The following is a 13599-nucleotide window of genomic DNA, read 5'->3' as shown; positions in this document are numbered from 1 at the left end:
CACTGCCCAAGTGGGCTTGACCCTCCCACATTAATTAATAATTAAGAAATGCCCCAAAGCTGCACCTTGACTAATCTGATGGAGGCATTTCCACAACTGGAGTTCCCTCTTCTCAAGTGTGTCAGGTTGACAACCAAGATTAGTCATCACAAGTCTATCCCTTGTCAACTTGACACACAAACACTTCACTGCTAAGCCATAACCTTTCCTTTCTTGTCCCCAAGAACTCAGTTTAATATTATTATTACACTCTAAAGCACAGTATAACTTTTAAAAGTCCTACCATCATTAAAAATTCCAAATGTTTTTTGTTTTTGTTTTTGTTTTTGTTTTTTTTTTGGTTCTTTTTTTCGGAGCTGGGGACCGAACCCAGGGCCTTGCGCTTCCTAGGTAAGCGCTCTACCACTGAGCTAAATCCCCAGTCCCCCAAATGTTTTAAATATGCAAGTTCCCCTTAAAAATCCAAAGTCTCTTAACTGTGGGGCCCTGTACAATAGAATGCAAGTTACATCATATTCCAAGAAAGAAGAGCCCAGTCATAGTTAGAATCAGATCAAAGCAAAAGCAAACAGTATTCATTGTCAGATACCTAGGACTCACTCATAATCTTCTGGGCTCCAAAGGGCTTGGATAATCCCATTTCTCCAGCTCTGCCATCCAACAACACACATACCATGTCTTGTAAGCTCAGGCTGGCTCCACTCATACTTTAAGACATCCTTGGTAATCATCCCATGGTCCTGACATCTTTAATATCATGAAGTCTCTACTGTAGTCGAGGTTTTAATTTTATCAGTGTCCTCTCTTTGCCTCTCTTCAGGGACTCCAACTCTACCATTTGGAACTGGGCCTTAGCCACTCTCCAAAATCTTCTCAGTGTTATGTCTCTTGTGCTTTAGTGTATGTCAGTACTGTATGCATCCTCAAGTTCAGCTGCCAGCATGAGATGCCACCATGCTTCCCACCACCACAGGTTTTCCATGCTGACCCTGAGGAAATATTTCCCAGAAGATTTTGCCTTAACAATTCTAGTCTCTTACTAATCACTACTGATTTTTCAGCTCCAGCTAACCAGGATCCATTATCCCAGTAAAGCATAGGATGTTTTACTTCCACAGATGCTTGATTCAAATATATCACACGGATGGCTACAACCTTTGCTACCCTCTGAAACTCTTCACAAGCCAGGCCTCTATTGTCTGCATTTCTTCCAGCATCCCTATCTTCCAAGCTCCTACAGAAGCATCCATGAGCAGCTCTGAGTACTCAATGGCTTTCCTAGTCCAAAACCCCAAAATCCTTCCGCATCCTCCCTTAAAACATGGTTAAGTCCATTACAGTGACACCCACTTCTGATACCAGTTGGTGTCTCGGTTTGCTTTCTGTCTGAGTGATAAGCTCCATGACCAAGGTGACTTGGGAAGAAAGGATTTACTTTAACTTGAAGGTTAATACATCATCAAAGGGAAGCCAAGGCAGGACTGACCCACAGAGGAGTTTGAAGCAGAAATTATTCAGGAACAGCACTTACTGGCTTCTCACAGACTCGTGCTCAGTTACCTTTTTTACACCACCAAAGGCTTAGTTTCCTAGATGTGGTCTTGCCCACAGTGGGCTGGGATCTCCTCCATTAGCCATCAATCAAGAAAATGCCCCTTTAGACATACTCACAGGCCAATCTGACGGAGGCAATTTCTCAGTTGAAGTTCTTTCTTCCCACATATGTCAAGTTAACGACCAAGATTAGCTATCGTCACAGGGCAGTGTGGTTACCATAGTATAAACAGTTGTCAAACGTTACAAAATTCTATGCTTAAAGTTAGGTTTTATTATATCTAAGTCATATATCTACAAAGCTAACAGAAAAATGGGACAACAGTATCAGTCAACCAGTCATCGACATCAAAATGGGCCAGCATTCACCTCTTCACCACTGCTTGAGTCAGAAAAGGGTTCCCAGGAGATTCATTTCAAAATGAGTGAAATTAGGGCTGAGGAGATGGCTCAACAGACAGGGGCACTTCCTGTCAAGACCAATGACCTAAGTTTGATAGAAAAAAACCTATGTGGTAGAAGAGAACTGACTTCTCCAAGTTGCCCTCTGACTTCCACATACATGTGAGAACAATGACACGTGAGAACATGTAATACAAAGCAAGTAATTTTGAAAAAGCATCGAAATTAAACAGGTAGCCTATCAACTTCAGCACAGAAAAAGCCACCTGGCAATACACCGAGTGTTCAACCATTCTGCACAACTGTGCTTATTTATCTTTACGGTAACCTGAATGATATAAAATTCTTCCTTGAGTTTGGATGTCAGGGTTATAGAACAGATGCAACTTTGTGATCACAAGGATGAGGTCTTCCCTAACACAGACTGAAGAGACTCTCAGCACTAGTAAACCGGCTTTGAGCTGGGTCGAGTTTGTGCTTTCCAGGCTCCTTCAGAGTAGTTATTACTAACACACAAGAGACTCATCCTGGTGCCTCGCTTATATTTTATTATAACAAATTTATCCATTTAATTTTGTCAGAAGATTATTGAGCGCTGAGGAGATGGCTCATCTGGGAAAGCACCAGTTGTGATCCCAGTCTGATCCCAGAGCATCCCCACAGAAGCCCAGAATGATGAGTAACACACAGCTCATTGGCCAGCCAGCCTAGCTGAATCCATGAGCTCTGGGCTCAATAAGAGAACCTTACCTCAAAAAATACAGTGAAGAGTGATAGATGTTGATCTCTGGCCTCCATATACAATGTGTGTATACACCAGCATGTACACAAGCACATAGCCACAGGAACATACAAACATGCATACATGCATGTGTGCACATGCACACACATACACACACACACACACACACACACCCCAGTATGCACACCCCACAAACACAAACATACCAAAAGCCGTTTATGTTATTAATATAAAAATGAAATGAAAAACAGAAAGCGAATTCTCAAGGCATGCAGCAATGTCTTAAAGACTTAGAAATCTCCCCTGTGGTGAGGCTCAGATGTTTCCCGTTACCAAAAGTTGCTCCGTGTGTGCTTAGAGGCTCTTGCTGTCAAGCCTGACAACCTGTCCTCAGACCCAGGGACCCACGTACTGAAAGGGTAGGTTCACTCCTGTAGTCGGTCTTCTGACGGCCACACCAAGTGTGTACCCTAGCTCTTGTACATCTCCCCAAATGAGTAACTAAAAGTAACAAAATATTTTTAGACGAAAACTAAATGGGAACGTAGTTTGTCACTGTCGAGACTGAGCTCCAGGAATCTGTTTATGAGTCTTTGTATGGTCAGTTGTGCTATAAAAATGAATAACAAGTGATCATTATGGCAAGTATTTTTAAAGGGTACAAAATGAAATGTACATATCTCAACGATCTTCAAATATGTGCAGGAGATCATAAGACACATAAAAATGTTGACAGAGGCAGCCAATGAACAGCCCGTTGACTTCTCGTTATTTTCTATTCCCCTTTGAGTCCCCAAGACTTAGGTTTTAATGAGGACGTTTTGTTTATATAATGTTGGGTTTCGGTATACAGACAGGAACAGCAGGGATGTATACAGCACTCTCCCAGAAAGGCATCTCAAGCGACTTAACAACACATCATGTCTGGAAGATTCTTCCATATTACCCTGTCAACCATGGACTTTAATTTTACCTAACTGTGGAAGGCCTTTCCACAGCCTGTGATATTTTCTGACCTGGAAGTGGTTGGGCTTCCACAAAGGGTTAAGTAAGACAATAGCTCAGGATGCTACCTCTTTGTGCAGATAATTCAACACCCCAATATCAGTAGTGTTCAGGGATGGAACTGTCTTGCATCTTGACAGTCCTTCAGATGCTGCATTGAGTTTGACACAAAGAGTTTCCCGTGACAACAAGCTTATTAGTGTATTTTTAATATGAGTTGGAAGTACAAAACCACAGAAGTCATTTTCTTGCAAGTAATTGCAGAACGAGGCACTATCTGTTATCAAAGCATATGAAATGTGTTGAAAATTGAACAAAGAAAACCGATGCAGTAAGAAAATGTAAGTACACTTCATATTGACAGCCGAAATATAAGAAATATGCCTGGTGCATGTTCAGGGAGAATGTTCATGCAAGATAACAGACTCTGACTATAAACAAGTGCCTGAATAACATTTTCGAATTACTAAAAATGTATTTGTGCTTTTAAAAATGTATGGGTTTATGGGAGGAGAAAAACCTGCTAGAAAATACCTGAGGGGATGACAGTTATTGATCCAGCCATGCGTTTCTCCAAAGACATTTTACTGACAAACATACAAGACAGTGAAAGTAATTTTTTTGTATGAAGATTACACCATACCAAACCTAGCTCAACTTCAGAAAGGTGCATTATATAACATATTCATTGAACCACCCTCTAAAATGCAAGCAGCCATTTCATTAAATAAATGATAGCAGTTTCAGATACTCTGACATAATCTCTAAAATTTAATGGGTTTGATACCTGCCTATGAATATTCCTAGAATACCATTCCTCTTACCTCATGGGCCACTCACACATGGCAAACAGTACCTTTCCCATCACTTTATCTGGAAATTCTAAACTGTAGAATGAGCTCCCCTCGACCACCTCCCCCACAAATCCATATCGAAATTATTTAAAGTAACTGATACATTAGTACCCTGTAAATATGTCTTTCCATGTTGCCATTAATATCAAAACAAATGCCCTGGTCAAATAGTCATTGTAACTACTCAAGTCTTGATATTTTTTGACCATGACTCTATATTACATAGCATATTTTCTTGTTTTCTATAGTTATTCATCATTTGTATTATTTACTGTATGCATTTGGTGTCAGCTATCACCATCTGTCAAGGAAGATAGCCAACTGCTTCATTTCACCGTGATGTTTTCCCAGAAGGCCAAAGCTCTTAGAGAAGATTTTTAGTGACCTCTTCTTTGGGTAGACACACAACATCCCGAAGGTCACTGTAGACCCAGTTGCTCTGAGCTAAAGTCCATTAGAGATTAGTTTTCAAAGCCATTTTCCTTGCTTTAGACTTGGGAAAGTCTGGGTATGAGGCAAGGCTTTCTGCAAGGGTAATTAAGAGAAAGAAGCGGGACTCAGCTTCCTCCCTAGGAGAGTTCAATGGTGCCATTATCTAGGGCTCCAAAAGAGTTTCCAAGTTCAGTGTTAAGTGGCCTCTCTCTTGCTTCGGCTGAGAGTAAATGGAATTACCAGGTGTCAAACATGCACGTATCCACATGCATGCCCAGGCTCCACTCAGGCTCATTACTACACAAAAAACTTACAGCTCCTTCATCTAGCCTGCCTGGCCTCATTTTCCCCTTGTGGCATTGTGACACAGCTTCAGAAGTCTTAATGAGGCAGCATAGGCCTGAGACTTCCTCTCTGAGTCAGCACTCGATCAACAATAGCTGTTACCATGACCTCTTTATTCCCCATGGATAGAGGAAGGTGAGGTAGGTGCTTAACGACAGACTGTTCCACAGGTCGCTCTGTCTCTGCAGGAAAGACAGAGTCTCTCAGACTGAGAGTTGAGAGCTGGCTTCCTTTCATCTGGAGAATCTAACTAATGTTTTACCTTACTTGCAGTGTATTTTCCATGCCTGCCACTTATTTCATCAGATATACTCCAGGAGGTGTTCTTTCAGCTGTTCTAGATCCATGTGAGTCCTACAGATGCAGCCCAACTCCAGCTGTCGTGACCTTGAGAACAGAGATAGCACCCCCCCCCAGAAGTCAGACAGTTAGCCTCAGAAGGTAAACTTAAAAACATGTATTAGTCACTTGCCACCAGAAAAAAAGGTAATCAATAGATAGATAGATGATTGATTGGCTAATTGATATATAATAGATGATAGATTAATACATAGAAATATAGGTACATAGACGATAGCTAGATAATAGATGATAGGTAGGTAGGTAGGTAGGTAGGTAGGTAGGTAGATAGATAGATAGATAGATAGATAGATAGATAGATAGATAGAAGATAGATAGACAGATGATAGGTAGGTAGATAGATAGATAGATAGATAGATAGATAGATAGATAGATAGACAGATGATAGGTAGATAGATAAATAGATGATAGACACATGATCAATCAACAGATAGGTAGACAGATGATAAACACATGATAGGTAGATCATGTGTAGATATAAAGACAGATAGATGATTAATAGACAAATGATAGATACATAGGTAGATGTTAGAAAGATAGATAACACAAAGATTTGTAGATAGATGATAGAAAATTATAGATAGAATATATAGAAAGATAGATGTTGACACAAAGATACATAGCTTACTAGACAATAGATGATAGATTCAGAGATATAAATATGTGGTTAGTAAATAATACATAGAGATAGTTGATTGATAGATATAGATAGAAATAGATGATAATAGATTATGCAGAAAGATAACATAAAGATACATAGATAACTAAATAATAAGTAACCAAATATGTAGATAAATATGATTGATAGATAACATAAATAGATGATTGATGGATGGATAGATAATAGATAGCTGATAGATGGCGGTGATAAGGAAACACATTAGATAGATAGATAGATAGATAGATAGATAGATAGATAGATAGATAGATAGATAGATAGATAATAAATGGAAGTCTTCTTGTGAGAGATGGAGAGATGACTGGTATAATGACAGAGGAGGTCAAGTTTCACAACATGCCACATACAATCTATGGGATCAAAGAAGTTAGAGCTGTGAGTCCTTAAGAACAGAGGTCTAACAACCAGAAATTCAGATGTCCCAAGACAGAAGGTGAATATCTCAGCTCAAGAAAAGAGAAAGGATCTTCCTCCCACTTTTTGTTTTATCTAGGCCCTCCATACATGGGTTGGGATCCACGCCTATCAGGGAAGGTAATCCTCTTGACTTTATCAACTCATCCAAATCTTTATTTCTTTTGGAAATAACCTCAAGAACACAGCCAAACTGTACCTTGCCTGGGCATCCCTTCCCCCAAATCAACAATATTGACACTGTGGGCAGAGGGACTGTGCAAAGATAAGAGAGTGAGGTTTGTGCTCTGTAGGTTAGGTGATTGGCTGAGCACTGATGGCTGGGGCCCATGGCTTCTGCTTGCTATGTCTAAACAATGGTGAAATTCAACCTTGAACCTGTTTCCTCACTTGGGCACATTTACTATCATAACACTGTCCTGTCTACCTCAAAATATTATTTGATAATCACATAAGAAAATGTATTTTGGCAATATAAACATTCATTGTTTCCTCAAAATACAATCTTGAGAAATATTCAAGACATCCACCTCTCAGCATCCATGTGCATCTTGGGCTCAGTTTATCTGGAAAAGGCGAATTAGAGCTCTTCTTCTCTAGATCACTGTTAGACATAAAGATGTAAATACAAATATCATCTACAAGGTCTAACATCAGCAAAAATGTACATTAATTGGCTAAATGGTTCTCCCAGGAAAATGCCTCCTGTCTGAGACACATTTGATGAGCCAGAATTCTTCCTAAGATATATGGATAGATAGATAGATAGATAGATAGATAGATAGATAGATAGATAGATAGATAGATAGATAGATAGATAATAAATGGAAGATATAAAAAGGCAAAGATGACACGTGTTACTGTGGCTCCCACTGACCTCATTTTCTCTCTACTACCTCAGTTGACCTTGACTGACGTTCGACTGCAGAGTTCCAAGTTTTCCTGTTTCTTGATCTTTCTTTAACTGAGCATTTCTATTCATTTGTTTTCCTTGTGTGTATCATGTTTATAGGGCGCTCATACTGTGAATCACATGATGGCACAGGATGACTTGGAGGACATAGATCTTGGGGACTAGACTCAGGTCTTCAGGCTTGGAGGCTTCCTGTCTAGTCATCCAGGTCCACACAGATGACCCATAGCGAACTCCCTTATGTAGGGTAGCCAAGTTAGAGGCTCCGATGTGCCAACCACCTTCCCAGAAAGACCTAGATACATGTTTGATCAAATAATTGATTCTTGGTTTCAAGTAGTTTGTATATTAGACTAATAATGGAACTTCAGTGTTCATGCTAAGAAACGGTTATAAAGAACCATGGTTAGGGGGATGCTTTACAGAGCTCCTAGCTTGGTACGAAACTCAAGTTACTGTGAAATTGATGTACAAGGCGTCAATTACAAAACATTCTCTGGACAGAGTATAGCTTAGTTGGTAAATGCCAGTCAAGCAAATGCAGCCCTGACTGACATCCTCGGCATAACTATACGTGGTGACACACACCAGTGATCCCAGCATTGAACCAGCCGCACAGCCACTTCAAGGCCAAACAGCGCACTTAATACTTTGTCCCGAAGAAAAACATTCTCAATTGCTCGTTTTCAAGTCTAGCCAAGTCGTTACGTCAAAATGATGTCAAAAATAACAGTTTGCAAATTTGCTACCTAAGTATGACATCGCAAAATTCGGTAAGACTTTACAAAAACATTCTGAGGGAAATATTAAAAGATACAAATGATTGCAGTCAGACTACATTCATGAACTACAAAGCTCAGGATTCCACACCTAACGGCGTTTTCAAATTTACCTGTAGACAAACACAGTCCTACTTTAATCTCCTTCCAAGTCTATGGATTTCTGAAATGTATATGCAAATGCAAAGGATCAAAATTAAACTAAATATTCCATCACTCAGTGGTGAAGAAAGCTTGTCCTCCAGAGAGGAGGGCATGGTGAGACTGTATTAACTAACACAGAACAGGATATCATAACCACTGCGGACTAGGTCAGTGAGATGGAATAGAGCCCAGAAGCCCATGAGATCATTTGATTCATGACAGACCATGCACTGCAGAAATTTGTTTCTCCACAAATGGTTCTTTATCAGTTGAATAGTCAATAAAGAAACAATCTTTAGTCTTACCCGGCCTGATTGATACACACATGCAAAAGTCTGCCCCAGAGGAGGTGTAGATCGAGATGTAAAGGGTAAAAAGAAATCTTGAAGAAAAGGTAGAACATCTTCCCAACATGGGGGTTAGCAAATATTTCACAATCAATAAAGGGCTCTCTCTCTCCCTGCATATATATATATATGCACATATGTACACATATAAACATACATTTAGGAGTGTTTGTCTCAGAGTATGAGAGAGAGAGAGAGAGAGAGAGAGAGAGAGAGAGAGAGAGAGAGTCCACGTGGCAAGCAGGGAGCAGAGAGAGGCTGATAGGGATATCATGGGTATCACGGGGTCTTGAACTAAGAGAGTCTTTGGTCACCTTTAGTCTCATTTGATCAGAATGCAATAAACAATAAACAATGGAAAAGCGACAATCAATATGCTGCCTATAGTGTCCCTACCCCTTTTCCATATACAAGGAATAAATGAAAATTTAGAAAAAAAATGTATTTTTTCATTATTCCTGCCGTCCATTCAAGACCTGCTTACTAAGCTCTGACCAGGCTGCATTGGTGCTAACACATATGACTGAAGAATCAGTTAAGACTCTGGAGTGACATTTATCACAAGTCTTTTGTTTTGTGCTTTTTTTTAAAAAGATGTATTTATTTAATGTATGTGTATACACTATCACTCCCCTCAGACACAACAGAAGAGGGTACCACATCCCATTACAGATGGTTGTGAGTCACCATGTAAATGCTGGGAATTGAACTCAGGACCTCCAGAAGAGCAACCAGAGCTCTTAACTGCTGACCCATCTCTCCAGCCCCGTACAAGTCTGTTCTTTAACATCCTATTTTAATAAAAAAAAAATTTAGACATACAATGTACTTTGATCATATTCACCCCCTGTCATCCCCTTAATACCCCCATGATCCATCTACCCGCTCCCCTCACAACTTCCTATCCTCCTGTTTTGTTGTCTTATAATCCTGAGTCCAATTGTGCTTTCTGTAACTTCTGTGCGTGGGGCTACCCACTGGAGCATGGTGCACCTACTGAGGGCCACACTGACTCCACCCTCAGAAACCATCAACTGTCAATAGTTCCTCAACTAGAGGGGGCGCCTGTGAGCCCTGCTCCCTCTGTAATGGTGCCCGACTGTCCCTCAGCTTGATCTTGTGTAGGCCGTAACAGCTGGTGTGAGGACATGAGCGCAGCAGTCCTATCTTGTTCATAAGCCCTGCTTCACTCCATTCTTTCAGACCTCTGGCTCTTAGAATCTTTCTGCCCCCTCTTTCTTGCCCGTTCCTAAGCCTTACCGGATTGGGGTGTGATGTAAAAGTCCAGTTTGTGGCCGAGCATTTTCCAGACACACTTACTCTCTGAGCCTTGGCCTAGCATGGGTTTCTGAGTTAACCACCCCCCACTACACAGAGATACCCTTCTCTGATGAGTCTGAGAGTTGCGCTAATCTATGGGAAGAGAGATGTGACTTTAAATAGAAATTTGATGCTTTCTCCCACTGAGCAAAACAAATAGTAGTAGGTTCACTGCCAGGGCCTATGAGTGCTCCTATTGTTCTAGTCTGCAGTCTGTTGCTGAGATTAAACACTCTAACCAAAAGCATCTTAGGGAGGAGAGGGTTTATACATCTTACACGTTCAGGTCTCAATTCACCATTGAGGGAAGTCAGGGTAGCCACTCAAGGCAGGGGTTTGGAGCAGAAAAAAGGGTGGAACTCTGTTTACTGGCTTGCTTTGTGGCTCATGCTGGGCTAGCTTTCTTATACATCCCAGGCTCACCTGTTTAAGGAATGTGATTCAGCGAGCTTAACCCTCCCTCTCTGACAATAATTAATCAAGACAATGTCTCACAGACACGTCCGCAGACCAATGTGACCTGGACAAGCCTTCACTCACACTCCTTCAAATGGCCCTAAGCTCTGTCACATTGACGGATGAAGCTAACTGAGACACTAACCATGAGTTCGCAGCCAGTTTCACCATACCAGGTATGCATATCTGCCTATGGATTGAGCCTTAAATCCAATTACAAATTGATTGGCCACCCCTACCGCATGGTAGTGCATTGGCTATCCATGGCCATATCTTGTCATTGCAGGTATTTCTGAAGATCATTGTTCACAGCTAAGACTGTTGATGCCCTTCCTATCCCAGCGTCTTGATAGCTCCTTCCAGTACAAAGAAAGATGGCCAGCAGGGAGGAAGGCCCCTCGTCTGTAACAACTTGATTTTTTCATGTCCTTTGACCAAAGGATGTGGTGTCCTCAGCAACAGAGTCTTACCATAGTTCCTTTCAAATGAATATTGTTTTAATAGCTCATATCATTTTATAAGGGTAATTTGGGTCATTTCATAGTGTTTGGTTTTGTTAGAGAGATTTCTGTTTTCAAATGACTTGTTTTATGAAGTATCTGCAGACATGCAAAGCCCAGGTGACTGTCTACCCATTTTATACATAAGAAACCAAAGCGTGGGGCTGGAGAGATGGCTCAGCAGTTAATAGTACTTGCTGTTTTTCCAGAGGACCGGAACTCAGCACCCACACAGTACAGCTAACTACAGCCCCTATCTCACTGCAGAGGATCTGACACCCTCTTCCCGCCTCCTCAAACATTGTACTCATGTGAGGATACACACAAACACATAAATAATCTCTCTCTCTCTCTCTCTCTCTCCCTCTCTCCCTCTCTCCCTCTCTCCCTCTCTCCCTCTCTCCCTCTCTCCCTCTCTCCCTCTCTCCCTCTCTCCCTCTCTCCCTCCCCCCCCCCTCTCTCAGGAAAAGAAAGTGGGACACAATAGAGCAGCAAGACAAAGCATCTCTAGCCACAAACCATTAGATAAGAAAAGTGTCTTACGCACCATTGCAGATTTGCCCAATGACAAAGGTCCCTGAGACGGTGCAGAGACACTCCTTTTGTGAACCTGGAACTCATTCCCCTCTTGTGTCACCTCTGCTAATCACAGAAGGTCAATGCTCATGGGTTGACAAGGACACAAATGGAGAGACTGGCACGATAATTGCAATTTGAAACTGCAAGGCACTAGGTAGCTGTGTTCTTTTCCTTATTCTTCTTCTCAGCCTCTCGAGTTGAGTTTATTATTGACACAGGTCTCCAACGAGCACGTAAATTTGAAATGTGTGTATAGATCATATTTAAAGTCTTTGTTCCTTATCAATCCAAGGGTCTTGAATAAGAACAACTGAAAAGGAAGGAGTGTGTGAGAGAGAGGCAGAAACAGGGGTGAGGCTAACTGAGAGAGTCTGATGAGCTCTTACACTTAAATCCCACCAGAGGATGGCTTGAGGTGCTGCGATTTTCCTTCACCTAAGAGCTAGGAACCATAAGGCATGACCAGAGTGAGGGGCTGCAAGTCTAGGTCAGACAGAGCTCTAGGCTGATAGGGAGAAACTGAATATTAGCCAATTTTTATTTTGATTATGATTACTATTTGGAAAAGTCAGTACATTGTATCAGTCTGAGAACCGGTTACCGTTTTTCTAACTCTATTTTCCAGACAGTTTCCTATGAAAATAAATGATAAACTACTCTGGGGCTCTGCTAGGCTCTCAGGACAAAATGAATACTTGGCAGAATTGAACTGGCAAATTGAAATGACATCAGTGGACTTCAGGGTTCCATGTTTTTCAGGTCCTCAAATTCACTCTTTTCAATAAAATTCCTTCTTTCAAGATGTTTTTTTTAAGCAAGCAATTTTTCTTTAAGTGAAACATTGCCCTGTCCCCTAAGCATTTTCCCGACAGAATGGGTTAACTCTTCAAGTGGCTGTATGTACGTACACCTGCATGGGTTTATGTGCACCAAGGCACACAGGTACCCATAGGGGCCAAAGAGCATCAGATCCCCAGGGACTGAAGCTGTAGGTTATTATGTGATGTCTGATGTGGGTGCTGGGAGCTGAACCAGGGTCTTGTGCTAGAACAGTAAACTTTCTAAACTGATAAATTGTTACTTCAATTTTTTTCAAACCTGACTTTTAATGATGGTTCTTAAATGTTTTAACCTCCCTTCTAGCTTACCACCCACCAGGGGTAGTGGAAAAGGAAGGATAGGGGGGGAAGTGGACCTGTTTAGAAATGGTTCTTTGGAGCAAATTCCATCTGTCAGGCAGAGGTCAGCAGCAGCAGCTCGATTCACTAGCAAACACCTACGAATACAACAGCAGTACAGTTTGGTAGAGTCTGGATAGCAGCAGGTGGCACAGCTGAGCAGTAACAGCCAGGCAGAAGGGATTTGGACCAGCAGGAATGTCAGAAGTTCTTGGCTAAGGCCTCTCTTGATCAGCGAAGATGTGAGACCAACAAGCATTGTACAGCCAGCTCCACCAGGATGCGAAGCTCAGCCCCCACCACCGTCTATTGAGTCCTTTATATATTCTCTCCAAACATCACGTGTCCTCCACGTGTCTTGCCTCAGCACATGAGTCTGCCTCAGCTGACATCACTCTGCCAAGCTGACATCACTCTGCCAATCAGCCCGAGTACAAAGAAGCAGCTGGAAACTGCAGCACATCAGCAGAAGTTTTCGGTGTGTTTCTCTCTATGGAGTCCTGATAAATGGAGCTCAACTATGCAATGTAAGTTGGATCAATGCAAGCATGTTGTTAGCAAAGAACACATGTCCTTTCACGTGCTCGCTTTAGTAG

The 13599-nt window shown here is 41.5% G+C and overlaps 1 long non-coding RNA gene across 1 annotated transcript in view; it reads right to left on the bottom strand.

The window, feature by feature from the left end:
• Positions 1-13301, bottom strand: part of LOC120097866 (uncharacterized) — a 42846-nt gene extending 29545 nt beyond the window's left edge. Inside the window, exons 1-2 of the long non-coding RNA XR_015641165.1 lie at positions 13021-13301; positions 11794-12135 (exon numbers count right to left, since the gene is read on the bottom strand). This is a non-coding gene — a long non-coding RNA (uncharacterized LOC120097866). The remainder of the gene's footprint in view (positions 1-11793; positions 12136-13020) is intronic.
• Between the last annotated feature and the right edge of the window lie 298 nt (positions 13302-13599).

Source organism: Rattus norvegicus, chromosome 17 (assembly GCF_021556685.1).
Source record: "Rattus norvegicus strain SHRSP/BbbUtx chromosome 17, alternate assembly SHRSP_T2T, whole genome shotgun sequence".
Classification (NCBI taxonomy): domain Eukaryota; kingdom Metazoa; phylum Chordata; class Mammalia; order Rodentia; family Muridae; genus Rattus; species Rattus norvegicus.
Note: the sequence above shows the minus strand (reverse complement) of the source record. Positions and strands in the feature narration are given on the sequence as shown.